This window comes from Amblyomma americanum, chromosome 4, assembly GCF_052857255.1.
Source record: "Amblyomma americanum isolate KBUSLIRL-KWMA chromosome 4, ASM5285725v1, whole genome shotgun sequence".
NCBI classification, from domain to species: Eukaryota; Metazoa; Arthropoda; class Arachnida; order Ixodida; family Ixodidae; genus Amblyomma; species Amblyomma americanum.
Window position 1 is genome coordinate 97,040,657 of NC_135500.1, and position 22,250 is coordinate 97,062,906.

The window sequence follows — 22,250 nt, forward strand, 5'->3', positions numbered from 1 at the left end:
CACGGGGTGGCCACGGGCCCGCCCAGAGAAATATAGCAGCAGTACGGAGGAGAGCCGGCGAAGCACGACCGGCGGCGGCCAAGCTTTTTCGTTCTATCTCCCTCGTGCTAGAGCCGCGCGCTCGCCGCTCGCGCTCGCTCTCCGCCTCTTCTTTTATTCCCGTATCAATATATAGGTATACAGACCTGCCTGTGGCTTTTGGTGGAGGTCTCCGGAAGACCACCTATTGCAAGGTTGAAGAGAGCGGGCGAAAAGGCACTTACCCGTGGCACATCTCGCCATATGGCCCTTTCCGTGCTTGAAGTGATTCCTATAGCCTCACTCTAATCAAATGACCACATACGAACGAATGGCTAAGTCGTAGAAGATGGTCCTATACGCCCATCTCTTGCAAGTTATTTAGTATTGAGCTTTGAAGGACGCTGCCATAAGTTATTGCTGCGTCAGCGCTAAGAGCCATCTGATGTTCAATGTGGTTTACAAGATCCAGGACGCTATCTTGGACACGAAAGCCTGGGTGGAATCCAGTCTGAAAGATATAAGTGTGTTGCTTTTCTCTAGCCGCCACGTTAAGCGAGCGCTTGCCAGCTTCTCCATCAGCTTAGCCGCATAGGATGTGAGTGACACTGGACGACATGAGGCCAGGACTCATCTCTGACAGGCTTCTTCACCGGAACAACACAAGCCTATTTCCATGACGGCGGAACGTCGCCAATCTCCCGAACTTGATTTAGGTAGTTCAGGAACGTCTTCCTGTGCTCACGAGAGGGGTTCTGCAGCATATGGTTGCTGATGTCTTCGAGAATGGGAGCACAACGACGCCGAAGGCCGCTCACGGTTGTCTGTCTGTAGTTCCCTAAACGTGAACAAGGCGTACCAGATGGGGTTTTGCAGGAGGTGGACAGGGATACATTCCAGAATTTTGACGTACAAATGCATCTGCAAATTTCTCAGCTAAGCATCCAAGAGGCTTCTGCTTGCGCATTGCAAGGGCGTGAGAAGGCTGCGAAGGACGAGATTCACAAGCAAACACTGCCAATGACTCGCCATATTCAATTTCATTTGAGTTTATGCAGCCACGTTAGCACAAAAGGAAGCCTACTGAGGCCTGCAAAGTTTGTGTGCCATCGAATGGCAGAAATCAGCCTATTGAAGACCGTCTTCAAGGCTCAGTCATCATTCTTCCTGATGAGTTGCCACTCCGCCCTTATGCGCGCTGCGCACAGGTTCCCGAGTTTTAAATCCGGGGCCGTGAAATGGACCCGGTAACTTGAGCGCCGTGGTTGCTGCCGGCTTACTTGAAAGAATCCTGTCGATAGCGTCACCAGACACGCATACCAGGTGCTCCATGTACTTTCCCCAGTTGACAGCATGGCTTATTTTGGAACCACGCGGTCGGTAGTCGTCAGCAAACAAGAATTGGGCAATGGTCACTCTCCATGCAGTCAGGCGTCGTTGACCATTTCACCCGGACTTCAGGTGAATGCAAGATTGTCTATAGTTGGGGCTGAGGCTGGTGACCGAAAGAATGTGAGGTTTCAATCATTGGCAACACAAAGGTTCAAATCGTTAATTTCTCCTCGGCTAACGAGACTTTGCAACTAGCAAGTGGTAAGCTCGTCGTTTTCTCAACTGTGCCCACTCAGCATCATCCACACGGAAACGTAACTGTATGCACAAATTTTGAGGTTGAACATGCTACTAAACTGTAGCAATCAGGAAGATGTAATTACCATATACTTTGAGACGCCCTCAGCTGTGGCGATGGACCGTTTGGAATATAAAGTTTCCGCTAATGCGCAAAACTATGCGCATTTGGTGCACTAATAAGGCAGAGATATCGCACATAATGTTGAAAAAGCGGACATTAGCTTTGCGAAAGCGTTACTATTTCGCTATTCATCGTGTGCTGGTCGAGAATCTCGGGGCCTATAGTGAGCAGCCGTTATGTTCGAACAACGAATGCAACATAATTCTTCGTAATTCTCTGACCCGAATACTCTAAATTACGATGAAGAAGAAAAACCCAGTAGCCTCTGTCCGTTTCGAGTGCAGTAAGTGCCTTGAAGACCGCAACAGCTCGTCATAACTTGTCGATCTCCGTGCATGCAGTAACCGCGTCTGCATCACGCGTAAACCACTGCAATTGTCATGATGGCTACTGCTACGAACAAAAGTTTTTAATGCCTGTTCTAGTTCAGTCACTTTTTCATTGGCCACGCCGCATAGAGGACACAACACCCGCGTGACACGCAGTACGCAACAGGCGACGGTGAAGCCAAGATGGCGCAACGATGGGAAACAGGCTGCGCGGGGAGCGTCAAAAGCTGTCTCCACGCTGGAAGCGGAGGCATCACCCTGGAGGCACCCTACAATCCGCGGACAAATGGAGCAGTCCTGGCGGTTGAACTAATTCCTTATCCAAGATGGCCGCCGTGAACACCACGCCACCCCCCTCAAGTGCGTTGTTGTTTAGGGTCCAATAATAATGGCCTCGCGTGATGTTCCGTCATTGTCATCTGTCAAAGTACACAGTAAATTAATCTTGAAAGCTCCAAACGCCCTCTGAAACGCCACTGCACGTTAAACAAGTAACGTGCAAGACCGGACGACAGTAGACGTTTTTAGCATACCGTAGACATATCACCGGAGACATATACCGTATTACTGGATGCCTACTGCGCATGCGCGCACTTTACCGGAACGTCCAGGCGTTTGAGATGTACTCCGCAGACGTATGGCGTCTGCCGTCCAATTTACCGGAATCTCGCAAAGTCACGTGTGACGCGAGCGCCTCACGAGATTTGTTCGAAACAGACAAGACGAGCCAAGCTGAGCCTTAAAGCGTCCCGAGGTATCCGAGGTGTGAATTTACCCCAGTATCCCGAGGCGCCGAGGGATGGAAGGCAATGGCCGCGCCAGACGAAGCTGCGCCTTTACCTGCGCCTCGCAGTGTAACGCGCAAGCGCTTCTGCGCGCCCGACGACATATTTAATTTAAAGGCAGTCTTGGAAACAGACGCCATGCGCGATGACGCAAAATGGGCCGAGATCGCCACGGTGCTGTTAGCCGCCACGGGAAAATATTTCAGCGCGCGAAGTGTAAAAGAAAGGTTCGACTTGGGTATTTTGCACTTCGTTGCAGACAACTTGAAGAAATTGAGGGAACGAGTACTTTAAATCTCTCCTGAGCGAAACGCTTGGGTACACCGCACTGCAAGTGTGCTTAAAGATGCTGATGAAGGCACTCTATTAATACTATATAGGCCTGGAACAGAAGAAGAATACTTGAGCCGTTAAGTGCTACTCCAGGAAGTCAGCGACGTGACGCGGGAATGCCACTACAAACCTCGCGCAGTGCAGCGCAGAGGATCGGCGCCCTGCAAAGAGAAAGAGGCTGCTCCGAGCAGGGCCGCCAGCGTTCCACTGTGCTAGCGGACATGGCGGCTGTCGCGCAAGACTTTACGGCCCCACCAGCTGCACGTGCAGCCGCATGCGATAGGCAGCTTTGCCCTGGTAAGGCCGCGCTACCTTCTGCTGTTGTCCGTAAGCAGTTTTTGTGCCCACGTGATTTAGGCAGTGCATGAGACACGATAGTCTTGATTTATGTAAGCACTGGCTCCGAGTGCCCGATGCAATGCTTATCATGTAAGCTGTACTGTTTGTACAGGCATCCATTCTACTCTCCGGGCTAAGCGTTGCATCTGTACTTTTTGCCGAATTGTAGTCATCGCCATAATAGTGTTGATGAACCAGGAGCCAGAATAAATGCTATGTAAACCAATATTGTTTGCTTTATTTCTGCTGGTGCACTTTCCTGGCACCATTACTAGGCCGAAGTTGAATGCAGAGCTAAAACTAAACACTGTAACAAAGGTCCTGTGAGAAAGTTGTTTCTACTACACTACAGGCTACAAACCGGTGTCCCTGCCTCAGCAGTTGGCATTGTAATATATACTGGATCATTTATGCCATTTGAGCAAAAAAAGTCCAAGCAGCTGAAGGTGGTACAAATTGTGCTTGTGTTTCGTTCTGGGTTCGCACAGAGCAGCTGAAAATGGCACAAGGACACTAGCCGAGAACACAACAGTGATGGACGGCAGCAATGTCTTTATATAGTGCTAGTGTCATTGTGTAATTTTTAGCTTCTCAGTCTGATCCTACATCAATGTTGGTTAACAGTGGTCCATGTCGTATATGCTTCTTCCATTTCAGGTGAAAATCAGCCGCCTTCACCGGATCAAGAAATTTTAGAGAGAATTATCTCAAATAATTACTCCGATCCCGGCAGCCCTGGGCATGAGGTAGAGAACTCAATGGTTGGTAAGTGGCCAAGACTAACAGTATTCATTTTCAACATTTATTCATGTCGAGCACATCAAGTACATAAGGACAAAATGTTATGTTCTTTCTTGAGTCATTCATTACTATTAATGCAGCACAAAGTTTTATTTAAAAACTGGCTGCTGTATTCGGCATTCAAATTACAAGATAATAGGGTGGGTTCACTGGCTCGCAGTGCCTACCGTTTAGTTCTTCTAGGAGCACGGCACAAGGCCAAGCACACGTCTGATTTGCATTTTGCCACGTGTTCTGACCTGCAGTGTTGAAACTACATGCTGTACAACAAACTGGCACCCGTGACGTCAATACCCCCTTACGATGTGTGTCAATGTTATGCATGCACGGTTCACAGTGCTATGCACCGACCTTTCACATTATAGTATAAACTTTTTATTTCATGCATACAGAAGCATTTGTTTGATTTGTTTCCCGGCTTCCATCGAGCAGCCACAAGCAGATGCGAAACCACGCCTTCGGACAGAGCCCTCTCCAACCACACCAAGGCTATGGTCAGTGGCATTGAGGGGTGAGGACGTTCGTACATCAGCACATAGTATTTGACCACAGCTTATTTCTGTAAGCCTTTCTTATCTTAATACGTCGACAAACTGGATCACTTCAAAGTGTGAGCCTGCTGAGACTAACTGCCCTGATGAGTGGCTGTTTGCCTCGGCATAAAATGAGTGACTCAGCATCAAGTGTGCAACCTGGCCAAAAGCTTAGCCTTTGTTTTGATGCAGAAGCTATGCATGAACGAGCGCTGAATCAGCATTAGTAGCGAGCTAGCGAAACGAAAGGTTGCCGATTAAAGTAAATGAGTAGCAAAAAGACAATTCATTCACCATTCTCTGTGATCATGGAACACACCGTTCAAGTCAGCATTATTTATAGTGTCATGTTTTGCCATGCCTGTATTCATTGTGCAGACCCGAATATTTTATGGTGCCATCTACACCAACATTTACAGCCTGGTATTTATAATCAGTCAGTTGGTGTCACAACAGAGAGGGTGGCAAGATAATTTCGTTGTTTAACGGCAGCCTCTGTCATGATCTTTGTTAATTCTCTTACGTTCGATGTGAAAAAATGCATGCATTGCTAACTTCAATTTGGGGAAGCGTGACAACAGAAACTCTCAGTGTTTGAAAGTTTTCCGGAACGGTTGGAGCTGCGCAAGTGTTTACAAATGGACTTCTTTATTCAGATGAAGAAATGTGCCCCCTTAATATAAGCGACCTGTGATTACTTCAACAAACATTTTTAATTTGTACTTCCATGAAAGACCAGATAGCTAACTGCAGCACTTCATTAGGTGAGAGTTGAAGTGGTTGTGTGGTGTAGTTTGCAGAAAGCACTCCGGTTGTGGATTGCCTTGCACGCTATATTGCACCTCAAGCAGGGTACTTTGATCATGTTTATGTTGTTCTGCACTATATAAATACAGCTACTGAAATGGCCTTTTTTGAATCTGCGCACATGAGGATGTTGGATTACTGCTTAAAATGTACACTTGGAAACTGTGAAACATGGACGGCCTGCATGAAGTAATGGCATTTCGTGCTTACATTTGAACTACAGGTAACGATCACATGGACAAGGGTCATCCCCCCAAAGCATGCAGCTGGTGCGTGCCCCCTGTACACGGGCTGCGCCATTAAGAGGTAAATGAAGGAACATCATCATTTTCATTTAACCATGAAAACTGCTTGCATTAACTGGACAGAAGCCACATCATTAATAAAAACCTGCGTTTAAGACGCTATAGCACGCAGGTTACCATGCCTCCAGTAAACCAAAGAATATATCAGCTGTGTCCTCATCGAATGTAACAGTTGCATGAGTGTGTTTTATGTGTGCACATGTATACGTAAAGAACACTTTAGCGACATATAACGCATTGCTTTTTAGCTCTAGTGCACAGCAGTCATCCTAAATTCAATTTGTCTCTTGCAGGTCTGCAGAGTAAAAATGACACAACACTGCAATTTTTAGACGAAAGATCAGAACGAGAGCTCGATTCAGAAAACCAGCGCTTGGCCCTGCAAGATAGGAAAGGAAAGCTGGATGAGAGAAAGCATGCAGAAAACATCAGGCTCAAGGAGCTCTAAATTAACAACCGCACTCAAGAAAGAGTTGCGTGGTTCAAAGAATGGCGGAAAGAACGTGAAGCTCTTGCTGAAGTGCGGCGCATGGTGGCGGAGGAAATGCGCCCGAATTGTTATACCAAGAGGCGCAACGGCGCCTCATTGAAAAGCTCCTGGATAAACTTGACACAGAAAACTAAAAATTGAGTTTTGTGCTGAAACCTTTCACTGCAGCCACCTTGCACTTGGCAGCATAAATACCTAGACATAGATATGTGATTATTTTATTGCTGTCTCAAGTGCACCATTTTCACTAACACATCTTTGTTCCTACACAGGTGTGCATGAGTAAACAAAGTAAGATGATGGGTGGGTGGGGCATTTAATAAATAGCCAGACAAGCACTGAACATCAGAACTAGATATTGGATATTGAAACGACCAGTTTTGAGGATAATGCCATGACACACCAAAGGTAATCAAGGCGGCAGTGCAGTGCTGTCTGAAGAGCTGGTCTATTTTGCTCCATCATTATTTTCAAAGTTATGTGTTTGGGGAAAAGTATATTTTAAAAAATGCAGAGATTTGCAAAAATTAAGTTCTTCAAGATGGAATGAATCACCTTTGTGCTCACTTAGGGAGGCTATTAACTTTAAAATGCTCCAGCTTGTAACTTTCAGTTTAGCTTTCATAAGCACAGTATGTGGCAGAGAAAAGCTCTAAGTCATATTCGTCATATGCTTGTATCCGCTCAGTGCTAATCAAAACCACCAAGCAATGTGATCCCAAAACACTAAGGCACACACACAACAAGAGGACAACTTGTGGCTATGAATACAGCCACATGGCAGTGAATCTCAGAACATGCTGTATGTTTTGCAGTCTGAGTATTCAGCAATGAACAGCATACTGGAAAGGTGCTGAAATGGTGACAAACCTTCATGCACAGACATGAGGGTTAGTGGCAGGCACTGAGGAGTTGTCATACCACCACTTCTCTCAACACGGATACAAGCAGTACAGCATAGCGGGACCATGCGTTTTTGTACACACTGACCGTGAGTGTCTATCCCTTTGACTGTACACCATGAAACAAAGATCTGTCGGATAATTCTTAGCATTACACCGGAAAAGTCCAACCCCTAGAGGCACCACAGTAGTAGCAAACAGGCGCACACTGGTCAGCATACTGCATATACCAAGCAGCCATGAAGCGACATATAAGTGCTTCCATATAAGTCGCATTGCTCAAACCGCAATGTAGCACCGCTACAGCGTGGAACATGCAACATGTGCACTCACATGCGAGGTCATAGAAGCATGCCATATCCGGAGCCTAAAAGGCAGACAACGCATTGGATATACCAAAATAAAATTCCCACAACAACCAAGAGAAGCACACGGAGCATTTAAACAGGTGGTACTCAACAGTGAATGTCTCAACGGATAAATGCACATGAGATGTCAACTACTTGAAGCAAATGCTCCAGTGGCTGTGTGGAACAAGCACAGAGTTGAACCTCACCAGCACCCTATCTTGGCAACATATCCTGCCAAGTGCTCCAACAGGAAAAAGCCCAACGGAGCTTGTTTTTGAAAAGAAAGCAAAATACATGACCAACCTGTTAAACACATTTTGCTGTGAAGTACTGTTGAGCAAGCTAGACGCAACCAAGCGGCGTTGAAGAGAATGGTACACATTCCCGGCTGGCAACAGTGGTGTTACAAATGAGTATACCAACTAGCAAAAAACGACATAGAATGATGCAGGCAGTAAATAGGAAACTCATCAAAGAAATTGGAACTGCAGGGAGAGATGCTGAGAAAAAATTCTGGCACTACATCCACTACCAGGACCCCACATCACCACCGGAAGCTTTTATGTCCTGTGAACTGTGTTCATGGACCCCAACAGCCCAGAAAGAGCCTGCATCATCCTGACAGGTAGCACCGACAACGTGCGACACAGTAACAATGGGGGAGCTGGAGCGAGCCATCAAACACTTGTCGGGAATGGCGGCGGCTGATCTGGCTGGTATCCCTCCAGTATTGTTAAAGCGAGTGAGAAAGGAAACACGGCAGCTCATGCTAGAAGCCCTAAATGATGTCGTGCAGACAGGGAAAGTGCCTGCAAGCTGGAGATCCTCCCGGATCTGGCTCATCTGGAAAAACTGGACTGACAAATGCCTTCCAGGGAGTTACCACCCCATCACGGTGACGTCTACCATGTACAGGCTGTTCGACCACGTTCTGCGGGCACGCTTGCAGAGCTGGGCAGAGAATACACAGATCCTGGGAGAGCTACAGGATGGTTTCCGCCGAAACCGCTGTCTGGAAGACAACCTCTTAGTGATCATTCAGGTGATAGCAATTGCGGCAAAGGAAAAAACGCCCTCTAGCTCTTGCTTTTCTAGACATCACGCACGCCTATGGCTCCATGGAACATGCAGAACTATGTACTGTCTTCCAGGCCCTGGACATACCAGGGGAACTCCTGCGGCTGCTGCAGGCCCTCTTTGCGGACACCCAGGCCATCATCCATTGGAGAAGTGAGCTCCATGTACGCAGATGACGTCAGTATATTTTTAGGGCTAAAACAGTTAATGACTTGACATTAAACGCTAATGAAACTCCGCGCAAATTGGTCGAATGGAGCGCTGAATCTTTATTGTAACGCTACCAAAACTAAAGCTGTACTTTTTAGACCTAAGAACAAACCACTAGAACATTTACCTACACTAACGCTTGGTTCTCAAAGCATTGAAATAGCGGCGTCAGTAAAGTGTCTAGGTGTGACACTGCAGTGCAATCTTTCCTGGGACATACAACTCCGCAATCTGGCTAAAAAAACTCAAAATGCGTAGGCATGTTATACAAAGTACGCTCTTTACTACCTCTGAGTGTTAGAGTTCTAGTTTATAATTCACTATTTTTATGTAACCTTTCATATTGTCATCTGGTGTGGTGTACAACAAAATGGTCAAATACATATAGGTTACAGAAAATGCAGAAAAGGTCATTCGTATCATTGCAAATGCCCCGTTTACTGCTCACACTCAACCTCTTTTCGCATTATTAAAAGTAACTCCAATTAATGACCTATATAATTTATGGCTAAGTAATCGATATGAAAGGAAACGGTAAAATCATGACGCATTCTTTCATGGCACAGCTAACTTACGGCACAGCTAACTTACGGCCAAGAGCAGATGGTGAGTGGTGAGCGACGGATGAGCGCTTTGAGAAATCCTGGTATGCTTTCCCCAGGAATCAGCGGCTGTCGGGCCTTGCGTCACAAACGCGGTGCATCGTAATCTTCATCGACTGGCTACGCCTCCCTTTAACAGCAGTTTGGCAGTGGCAGTGGCGAGCGACGGAAGGGCGCTTCGACAAGTCCTTGTGTCCTTTTCCCAGGAATCAGCGGCTGTCGGGCCTTGCGTCACAAACACGGTGCATCGTAATCTTCATCGACTGGCTACGCCTCCCTTTAACAGCAGTCTGGCCGTGGCAGTGGCGAGCGACGGACGGGCGCTTCGACAAGTCCTTGTGCGCTTTTCTCAGGAATCAGCGGCTGTCGGGCCTTGCGTCACAAACACGGTGCATCGTAATCTTCATCGACTGGCTACGCCTCCCTTTAACAGCAGTTTGGCAGTGGCAGTGGCGAGCGACGGACGGGCGCTTCGACAAGTCCTTGTGCGCTTTTCCCAGGAATCAGCGGCTGTCGGGCTTTGCATCACAAACACTGTCCATCGAAATCTTCATGCACTGGCTACGCCCCCCTTTAACAGAAGTTTGACAGCGACAGTGGTGAGCGACGGACGTGCGCATTGGCAAGTCCTTGTGCGCCTTTCCCAGGTTGGTTCCTGTCCTACTTTGAACATTGACAATGCGCATTATTATTAGTCGCTCGTCGCTGCGGCCAAGTGTCTTGTGAACTGCTGTTTCTCGTTTTTGTTTACTGAACCTTATCGAGTGTACTGTTTGACTGTAAGAGGACACACGTTTAGGAATGACTGGAAAGAAGGCGGCAAAAATGAAAGGACCTTAAAGTTGATATAGCAAAGTTACGGGAAGAAACTAAAGCTGAAATGAAGCTACTTCGCGAGTCGTTGGAGCGGGAAATGCGTAACGAAATTCGAGAACTGAAGGGCGAAAAGCAAGGCTTAGTTAAAAGCATCGAGTTTGCACATGACTCTACCCAAGAGCTTCAGGAAAAGCTAAATGCCGAAATCGCTAAAAACAGGAACCTTGCTGAAGAAAACCATGCGCTTCGAGCCATGCACACAAATCTGGAAAGTAAAGTGCTTGATTTGGACAAGCGACTCATTCAGTCTGAGCAATACTCGAGAAGGGCTAATTTAGAAATTCAAGGTGTCGTCAAAAATGAGAGCGAGTCGGTGGTTGACAGAGTCTCAAAGATAGGAAATGCAATTAAAGAGCCAATTCAAGAAAGCGTCATTGAAGCCTGTCATCGAGTACCGACACGAAAGGCAGATACGTCGAATATTGTGGTTCACTTCCGGTCTCGAGCCAAACGTGATACAGTCCTCCAGAAAGCCAAAAAAAAATGAGGCTGACAAACACTGATGTTGGGCTGGAAAATTCTGCTCCTGTGTACGTCAATGAACACCTTTTCCCGGCACGAAAGAAACTGCTTGCGTTTGCTGTAAAAAAAGTATGAGCATCAGTGGAAGTCTGTTTGGTCACAAAATGGAAAGATATTCTTGAAACAAAGTGACGGCTCTAATGTTGTACCGATAACCAGCGAGAGGGACCTCATCAAGCTCTTCTCGCGGGAAAGCAGTCGTGCTGAGCCAGCAGCAGGCGATAATCTTAGCTCACCTGGCAACTAAAATCTGTCGTCCTTCTGCTCTCTAATCGAAAAGAACTAAACAAAAATGACCTATCAGGAACTTGTCCTACCAAAACAGGTGAATCTAGAGCACTGTAACTATGAAACTGATTTGCACCTTAATGCGCGTTCTGTGGGCAACAAACAAGATGAAATTGTTCTGTTATTTAAACAGTTCTCTTTCGAATTTACGGTTTTTATTCTCACTGAAACGTGGTATCAACCTGGCTGCAGGATGCTGGAGCTTCCCGGTTACGATCTCTTCTTCCTTAACAGACCTAACAAACGCGGCGGCGGTGTTGCTATCTATACTCTTGCGTGCAAAAGGTGCCACATCCGGCCTAATCTTAGTGAAGTTACAGAAGATTATGAAGTGTTAACATTGGAAAATCGAAACCCGCTGATTTCTGTAGTATACCGCCCCTCAAATGGCAATATGAAAAACTTTACAGATTATTTTGACCAGATCCTAGAATATGCATCATTAAATAAATGTTCGCTTTTGTGCAGTGGGGATTTTAATATTAATATTCTTGACCACAACGCTACTGTACGTGATTTCAAAACGAGACTTCTTTCCTGTGGGTTTGTCAACATAATAGAAACAGCAACACGTGTCACATGCACGACTGTGTCGGCACTTGATTTAATAGTTACGAATATTGAAACCAATGTACTCTCTTGCGGTACAATTGCTTCTGATGTGAGTGATCACTGTCCGGTGTTTGTCGTCTTTCAAAATAAGCGTGCTCAGCGGAACAATGTGAACGAGACCATTAGTGTACAGCGTATCACAGATGCCTCATTGGAAGCATTCAAGCATGATATCACGAACTTCGACTGGTCATGTGTGCTGCAAAAAACGGATGCTAGTGATGCGTACGACTTATTTCTTCACCATTTTCTTAGTCTTTATTTGAGGCACTTTCCGCTCAAAAAGTACACCCCTTCCAAAAAACGAAAACCATGGATTACACGAGAACTGTTCAAAATGATAAAGGACAAAAATTGTTTGTATCAACAGTTCCTTCTAACACGTGTAGAAGATGCAGTTCTTTCCTTTAAATAGTTAAGAAACCGATTAAACTCGGAGCTACGGAAAGCAAAAAATTCATATTATCAGCAGCTTTTTTCGACCGTCAGTTCAAAAAGACCTGATATTGGTTGGAAATCTTTAAACGATGTCCTAGGTCGCCGTGCCAATAACTACGTTGCAAAAAGTATGCTATTAAATGGCAAGGAAATAAAAGGAAGAGCACTCGCAGAATATTTTAACAAACATTTCCTCACTAACATTTGGTTATCTCAAGATCCTACAGACACTAATATCGCCGGTTACCCTAGTCAGGTTAGCGAGACTATATTTTTCGAGCCCACTGATGAAAATGAGATTTATAACGTGTACATGACAACGAATAACAGCAAAGCCCGAGATATCAATACCATGAAGATGAAACCACTGAAACATACAATTTGTCCCTTGCTTTCTCACATCTATAATCTTGCACTGGAGTGCGGGGTTTTCCCCAACAGAATGAAAACGGCCAAAGTGTCTGTAATTTATAAAGGGGGCGACCGAAATGTACCAGCCAATTATAGGCCCATTTCAGTACTCCCTGTGTTTTCCAAGGGACTGGAAAAGGTTATTTCCTCAAGAATGACCAAGTTTTTTGACAAACATAGGGTAATAACTGAGTCCCAATTTGGTTTCAGAACTGGTAAATCCACAGAAACAGCCTTACTAACAGTGAAAGAAATTATTTTGAATAATATTAATGAGAACTTGTATACGATGTGCCTATTTCTTGATTTCGGTAAGGCTTTTGATTGCTTAAATCATAGGACTCTTGCTAACAAACTTCAAATGTACGGCATCCGTGGTAAACCACTCAGTTTGCTTAAAAGCTACCTCCAAAACAGAAGTCAGTCAGTCTCAGTAGATAATGAACTTTCTTCCCTTTTGCCTATCAGTTGTGGTGTCCCACAAGGGAGCATACTAGGACCGGTTTTGTTTAATGCATACATAAATGATATTGTTGGCATAGATCCTTCCATTGATTTTGTAAGATACGCAGATGATAGTACAATACTTATTTCAGGCCCTAACCTTAACGATTTAGTTGTAAAATGTAATGATATACTCAATACATTATCTAGGTGGTCAATGATGAATAAATTAAAGATAAACCCTAAAGAGTCCTAAGCTATAATATTTCGCGCAAGAAACAAACCGACAACACCGAATTGCATGCTATACTTTGAAAATCAACAAACAAATTGTTGAAGAGCACAAAATCCTTGGAGTCTATTTTTCGTGTCATTTAAACTGGGATGCCCACGTTGAACACCTCTGCAAAAAAGTCTCGTCAGTCTGCGGAGCCCTTTCGCGATGCCGTGAAACTTTATCTTAAAATGTAAATTAAAAATTTATTATGCATTATTTTTCTCTCACCTTTACTGTAGCTTAGTATGGGCCACAATCACTAAAAATAAGATAAATAAGCTTCTGGTATTGCAAAAGAAAATTGTTCGAATAATCGCCGATATAGATATCATGACTACTACGAATTACGCCTTCCAAGCTCATAACATTGCCCACGTTGATCTTTTGTATAATTTTAAGTTATTGCAAAAAATGTATTTTTCCACGGCATCTATCGTCAGTTTTTACTCCACCTTAGCATATTTAGACACGCGCGGTGCTAACATACATGCAAGAAGTACGAGCTCATGAAATATACCCCGCTTTCGCACCGACTATAAATTAAAAATGTCTTATAATCTGCCCCATGTTTTAAACACTTATCAACATACAACGGGATATACAAAAGTTGAGCTGCGGAAATATTTTGTTCAAATACCATTCTATGCCTCCACTTGTTGATTGTTGAAAGTTTTGCTTGAGTGTTAATGTTTTCAATGTTTTTTTTCAACATATGTATGGCCATTTTAGTGTTCTTTTTAACATTATTCGAGTCAGTGTATATATGTGTCGAGTGTTTTTCTCGAAATATTATACTACTGTATGTGTGACGAGTTTTGAAAATTTCTTGTACCGTTCGTGTGCTACTGCTTGTAGGGGTTTCCTGGACCCAGTCAAGCTGCCCATGCAGCTTTTAGCCAGGAAACCCTCCAGTTGAAACTGTAAATAAACTTAACACGTAACGACGACGTCCGGTATGTGCCATCTTTTCGTACTAATTCCGGTCGTCAAATGCTCCGACATTTAATTCAAACATTTCTTAATCGACGCAATGAGCCCTGAGGACCTGATGATACGGGTTTTTTTCCTGCTGCTAGTTTTCTCCTCCTTTCTCCCTTCTTTTTTTGTTATTCTTCGTTTTGCATTCTTTAGTGTTCCTGAGCGTTTTGTGTTAATTCTGCCGACTTCACTTATTTATTATTGCAAGAGGATGTTCACTAATCTTTTATTGAATATGATGTTTACCTATGCACTGTAGTCTTCATTTTATTGTTCGGTCCATGTTCTGTTGCTGCCGGTTGTTGTGTACGGGGTTGCACCCCTCTGTCAAGCCAGGCTTTTTGGTTGCACCCCTAACATTCCTGATGTTGAAATAAAGGTATTTGTACAAGCCCATTGGAGGCATCCAGGGGATTGCGCCGAGGCTGTCCGATGTCCCCACTTCTTTTCATGATGTTTGTGTGTGAGATGGAACGGCGTCTTACAGAAAGTGGGCTGGGTTTTGATCTCAGTCACATAGAGGCAGGCTTCAACGTAATACGTCTGCCAGCACTCTTATGCAGACGACATTGTCCTGCTGGCAAGAGGCCCAGAGAAGCAACCAGTCCTTGCGGGACCTACGTGCAGAAGAGGGAACTGCGCTGGGGCTGGGTTTCAATGCAAAGAAATCGGCGGACCTGCTATTCCTAAACGGAGGGGTGACACAGAACTCTGCACTCTGCCTTGAGGGAGGCTGCAGTGATTTTAGTAGGCTGAGAGCTGCCGATACCTGAGGGTGAAAATTGCGGCACAGCCAAACTACATCCGGCGATACGAGGAGCAGCTCAGAGTGCAGGCTACAGCGCAGCGTTCGTTCCTGGGATCGCGCGCACTGTGGGCCTTCAGCTGCTTTGAAGTCGCCTGTTTGTGGAGGACGGTGGGCATGCCAGCCCTGACATTCGCCAAAGCGGTCATCTGTGTGTCAGCGGCAATGACAGGTCCTCGATACCAGGCAACGGGAAGCTGGCCGTACCGCCCTGGGAGTACATCGATACACCCCAAATGAGGCCGTACAGGGAGAGCTCGGCTGGTGGTCATTCGAGGCTTAAGAAGCGGTAGCGAAGCTTATGTACGAGAGATGCCTCTCCCATATGCCAGAATGACGTAGGGCCAGGACGGTGTTCAATTATGTCCACTACTACTGCTTGAACAAGAAATGGGTCGCACGCACCAAGAAGCTCACGGACCGATATGGTGTGGAGGCCGTCCGACTCACCTCTGCCTAACCAGCGACGAAAGGTTCGAGTCGAAATGACAGGCGTGGAACTAAGGACATGGCAGTGGTCAGCCAGAGAGAAATCGGCGCTGGCACCGTACTGCACCCACAAGACAGTAATCGAAAGGGGGTAATATATAACTCCCGGGACAGTGGCCTCCTGTGCGAGGCCTGCAGTGGTGTGCTGCAAACATGCCTTGCGCACGCAAAGTTCAGTGCTGGTCTTGACACAACCTCTCAACGCTGTCACACGGCCGAGGAGTGTGTACGACATATTATGCTGGATTGCCCCCCACCTGTGTCACCCTTGATCATCCCACACGACTTGCACAGGCAATGCAAGCATCCATGGAGAAAGGAAAAGTCAGGAGGGGCCCTTCCCATACAACAACATGGGAGAAAAGTGTGGAGGAAGTAACGTGGTTTTTCTCGATCGGGAGGCCATCTTGTCCGGGGAGCTTAGCAACGACGTTGTAGTTGCTGTTTACAAACCGGGTGGTAACAAAGAGCCGCGACGTACCATTTGAGGTGCGGCGTAGGCATAGTTTCCTTAACTGCTTGAGGTTGTCTTTGGTCTTGCTCACTGGCTGACATTGACTCAAGGAGCCCAACGACACCTAAATTGCCCACCAAATCGATTTTTTGGAAGCAGAAGGGCCAAAAACACCTCGGAACCACGTTGTTTACCTCGGCGGCTTCGCCGACCAAGGGCGCGGCCATCTTGGATTAGCGCCAATTGCGGACCAAAACTTTTATAACTTTTGTAATTTTGGTCGTACAGAAAATGCAGACCACTCAAATTGAAGAGGAAATTAAGGGCTGCAGGACCGTAGTTTGTTTTTGTATAGTATAAGCCAATTTGTAGAAAACCCGTAGATGACATCATACCAAGGGTTGTCCAAGTACAGTGTTGCCAGACCACAGGTCGTTTTCTGCCAGATTCAGCGGGAAAGGGAAAAATTGTTTTTTTTTGCAAAGAAAAACATCAACGACGTCGCCCAAGAGTAGAACAAGAGGTCTGGAGGAGCTGCATGTCAGCAAAACACTTTGGACACTTTGAACTGAAAAGCAAAGTGCCTACGTGAAGCCGACCTTACAGAGCTCTAGCAAGTTACGGAAGCCGTTGTAACTTCCTAACGCATTGGAGCACATCAATGGCAGACCACTCTAAAGAATCAAGAAAACAAGGGGAAAAACCTCCCACCCCAAATATCGAAGAAAAAGAATCAGGAGAAGTTTTTCCGCCATCAGTTCGGCCACCGCACATCGACTCACAGCGTGCACCCTGACTTCGGACAGGCGCCCCACAGGAGACAGACTGGGACATCTACCCCTCAGCAGGCAAAGGACACCCAAAAAGGCTGCAAAACCTTGGAAACAAGGAAGCAAAACACAAATGAAACAGACTCGGATGGCGACCAAGATCAAGAACTCCACATTAGCGGCGAGGGGGCAAGCTCTCAAGAAACGCCCTTCAAGAAACCCAGCGGAAAAAGAAAACCAAAGATGGGAAAAAGAAGAAAAGACCAACCGAAGAAGGAAAGCAAGCACAGGATGAAGAAACAGATCTATGCAGCGCCAGCGAACTAGAAAATGAAAATGATGCAGGGCAAAAGCACACAAGAAGCCCGTCTCCAAACCGAACTGAAGAGACGGACGAAGAGGAAAACTTGGAGTGGACTGCAAAAAAGAAAGCGAACGCCATACTGTCAAAGATCGCTGCCATCGACAAAGAAATCTTTACAGCACTTGTAAAGATCTCAACCCTATCAGGAGGAAACGAAGAAATCGGAAAACAAGTTGACTGCATCATCAATGAAGTATCCAAATTGAAAACTCTCACCATGAAGACGTCCCACAGTAATCAGTTCCTAATGGGCAAGCTCTCTAAAGAAAGTGAGGAAAAAAAGACTTCAACTGCGTCCCCGACATACGCTCAAGCTCTGCAGGGCAACCAGGAACCGACAACAAGGCCGAAGGAGACCAAGGCCCTTATCAGCTCGACGACTATGCGTCAGAAAGACATATTGGAAGTCATCAAGAACAAATTCGACCCCTTGACCCTTGGAATAAGGGAGACGATCATGAGACCCGGTTGCGAGGGAGTAGTCGTTACGTCGACAGATCAAAACTCCTTGGAGACTCTCAAGGGCCACATTGAAGAGAGGGAAGAGTTGCAGAACCTGCAAATCAAGGTGCCTAAAGGACGCAGAATAGACGTCAAGGTGGTGGGCATCGAAAGCGATACCAACAAAGAAACCATTATTGAAAGAATCATTCAGCAGAACGGCCTGAAATGTGTAGAAGACGATATCCAAGTGAAGACAACGTGGAGTGGCAGGAATGGAACGACTGCAATCCTGGCGCTCACCCGAACAGGATACCACGAAATCAGAGATAGGAGACACCTTAACATTGGGTGGACACGGTGTCCAATATACGATAGCATTAAGATCCTGCGATGCACCAAATGCCCAAGCATTTATGACCACGCCACGAAAGAATGCAGATTGCCAGAGAGATGCGAAAACTGCTCAGGGCGCGGCCACAGTGATGAGCGATGTCAAGCAGACCCAAGCTGCTTAATCTGCAAAAACGAAGGCGTGTCACCGGAGGAAGCCAACCATCCATTGAACTCCTTCTACTGCGACACTTATCTGAACAAGATAAAAGAAGAAAAAAGAGAGAATCCTGCAACGGCTGAACTAAGCACTCACCATCACCATGGCGACCTCTACTGACTCTCAGGAGATACCTCATCAGGCGACAAGTATATTAGAAGAGCGACCGAAACAATTTTATCAACCTACATTAACTAACGCATCTCAGAAGACAAAGGCAGACGCTAATTGAGACAATACCCTAACCATAATCCAAGTTAACCTAGCTAGAGCCTTTAGGGCTAATCAGACATTAAGAGATTTTCAACAAGAAAATTGCCATGATATCTCTGTCATTCAGGAACCATATCATTTAAACAACGAAATAATCCCTTTTCCAATTAAACACAAAATAATAGCTGGGAAAAATAACCCGAAGTGTGCCATAGTAGTTCACAACGAAGAAGTCCAAATATTTCCTTTGCATAAAAATAACCATGTTGTTGCCGCTAAAATTACCAAAGGCAAAAGAACTATATTAATAGTAAATACTTATTGCCCCCCAAGTGGACAAATAACTCCGCTTCTGGAGGAGATAAATCAAATATTAGAGAAATACTCTCGCGAGGAAATTCTATTAGTTGGAGACTTCAATTCTAAAATTGTAAGTTGGGGAAGTAAGGAAACGGATGAAAGAGGAGACGAAGTTTTTGAACGAACATTGAAACACAATTTAATAATAGTTAATAACAAGAACTCACCCCCCAACATTTAAGACAAGCAGAGCTCAAGGGTGGATTGATTTAACAATAGCAAGTCAATCCCTATTCGCAACTATTAGCAGTTGGGAAATATTAAAAGAAGCAAATGAAAGTGATCATAGGTACATTCGAATTGAAGTCTCGAACTGTCAACCAATCACAAGATACCATATCACATTACGAGCATTTCAAAAAATTCTCAATAACTTAAATCAGGACAAATGGTTTAATGAAGAACATGTACTAGATTCGCCAGTAAAAATAGAACAGTAAACAAGCTTTATGAAAAAATTAATAAAGTTCAAAATAAATTAAAAACCAAATTTAGACCTAGTAAACATGAATTAAATTCATGGTGGAATCTAGATATAGAAATAGAGAGGAAGAAAGTAAAAGCGTTAAGAAGGAGATATCAAAACTCCAGAGGAAATATTCGAGAGACTTACAAGAAAATATACTACGACGAACACCTTGTTTACAATAACATGCTCAACGACGCAAGGAATAAGAGTTGGAATGAAGTCTATAAAACAGCGGGAAAGAATCCCTTTTCTTTGCCCTAGAAAATTGCTAGAAAACAACTAAAGGTACCAGTAGTATTGGAAAGCATAGATAAGGAGAATGGAGAAAAAACTATCATTAGAGGAAACTGTAGAGTACACATTAGAAGTCCTATACCCTAAAGAATCAGGGAGGACTGTACATGAAAACAAATGATCTAGGCACGGAAGCAGAAGGAACATATAATGACCAACCTTTTACCGAAGAAGAAATCACAACTATAATCACATCTCTAAGAATTAATGTAGCACCGGGTCAGGACAAGTTGAACACAATTTTCATTCAAACTCTCTATAAACAACATAGTAAATTCTTCAACAACCTATTTAACGCTTGCTTTAAAGTAGGATATTTCCCTAAACAATGGAAAGAGTTTAGAATGATTCTAATTCCAAGACAAAGTAGGAGTAGAAAAATTTCGGCCAATTGCCATTAACTCAATAATGGGAAAAATTTTAGAAAAACTAGCGAAAGTTAGGAATTATCACTTCCTCTACAAACACAAATTATTTGCAAGGAATCAATTTGGTTTCCAACATAACACTTCTAGTACAGATGCATTAAATGAGGTAAAGAAAATTATCCAAGCCAAACTAGATGACCAGCAAGCTTTATTTATATCCCTAGATATTAAAAATGCATTTAATTCAATTCAACCATTTCCAGTAACAAATAAAATGATTCAGTATAAAAGCCCAAGAAACCTCATTAAATTAGTCTACTCCATTCTTAAAAATAGGAGAATAATATATGATGACTCACAGATTCAAGTGATAAAAGATATCGAGAGCGGTTCACCTCAGGGATCACCACTAAGCCCTCTTTTTTGGAATATCGTAGTCTCTGACATATTTAATATAAAATTACCATCAGGCACACATCTACAAGCGTTCGCAGATGACATAATTTTAGTAATTAAATTCAAATCCAGAGTAGAGGCTGAAAATAAGGCTGGAAGCCTACTTACTTGCATTCATAATTGGGGAGAAAGTGTCGGATTAACCTTCAACCCCGACAAATCGAAATATCTATTAATAGGCAGGGATTACGGCACACATCCACCGAATGTTAAAATGAATAGCAGAAGTGTTAAATCAGCATCTGCATTGAAACTCCTTGGAGTGGTCTTCGACAACAAGCTCTCATTTTTACCTCACCTCAAATATATCAAAGAAAAAGTTCAAACCTTAAGCACTAATTTGGCAAGATTTACGGGAAGCAATAGAGGAATGAAAGGAACGCAACTGCAAAAAATTTACACGCGAGAAATAGAGAGAATCATAGTCTATGCAGCTCCAGTCTGGTATAGTCCTAAAATAATTATCAAAAACAAGCTAAAATCAATTCAAAGAATTCCACTAATAGTAATAACGAAGGCATATAGAACTACAGCTAATATAGTCTTGAATATTTTAGCAAATATTCCTCCAGTACGTTTAAAAATCGAGAATGAAATACAAGTATATAAGATAATTAAAGGAGAACAGCAGTTTAAACACGAAGACAAAAGCTACACAGGGAAAGAAATAACCTGCAAGTTTGATCTCTGGGAGTACCATCCAAGTAAAAAACTCAGCTTCAATTATACGGAGGCACTCAACTCACTGGCTGATTTCTTAATATATACTGACGGCTCACAAAGTGATACGGAAATAGGAGCAGCATATGTAATATATAACAAAGCTGGAAACATCATTAAACAAAAACAATTCTCCTTACCCACTCATGCCAATAACTTTGAAGCAGAGGTATTGGCTATCAGCAAAGCGGTGGATTACATAATTGAAAATAATAACCATAAATATCAGCTTCTTACTGACAGCCTATCTACATTAAAGGCCTTAAAAATAGAAACAACATTAACCCCCTCATTCATGAAATAAAACAAATTGGGGAAAATTAATACGGAGGACATAACCTTGTCTTACGTATAAGGACACAGTGGAAATAAAGGGAACGAACTAGCAGACTAACTAGCAAAAACAGCAGCAAAAGAAGGAGAATTAGTTCACACTCCAATTACCAATCAATTCATTAAAAAACAAATTCGCTCTTGGATTATAAACGAGTGGAACGGCCTATGGAATAAGCAAGGCAAATATATGTATGTTTATCAATGGATCAAAGATGTTAAATTAATCTCACCTCATTTCCCAGCGAACCATTACATCTCCCAGGCGTTGACAGGACACGGGCGCTTTCCCTTTTATCTAGTTAGATTTGGGTTAAGCAACCGAGGCCAATGCAAATGCAGAAAAGAAATCACAGATTACGACCATTATCTTGTCAATTGCAATTTAACTAAAACATTTAGGAATCAATTAGCCAAACAACTAGGGCAAAACGTTGTAAAAAGGAAACCTGAAATAATCAAAAGTAAAGAAGCAATACAAATGTTAGAAGAAATGACAAAGGAAATCATCGACAATTCATATGACTAACATTGCCTTGATCCCCGAAGTGAACTAGGAAGCCGAGAGGCTCCAGGAGCAAAGACTTCCAGGGGGTCAAGATGAACACAAACAATCACAAAGAAAAAAGGAGGTACATATAAGTACATATGTATTGCGGGCAGCAGTGTTTTTGTGTATAT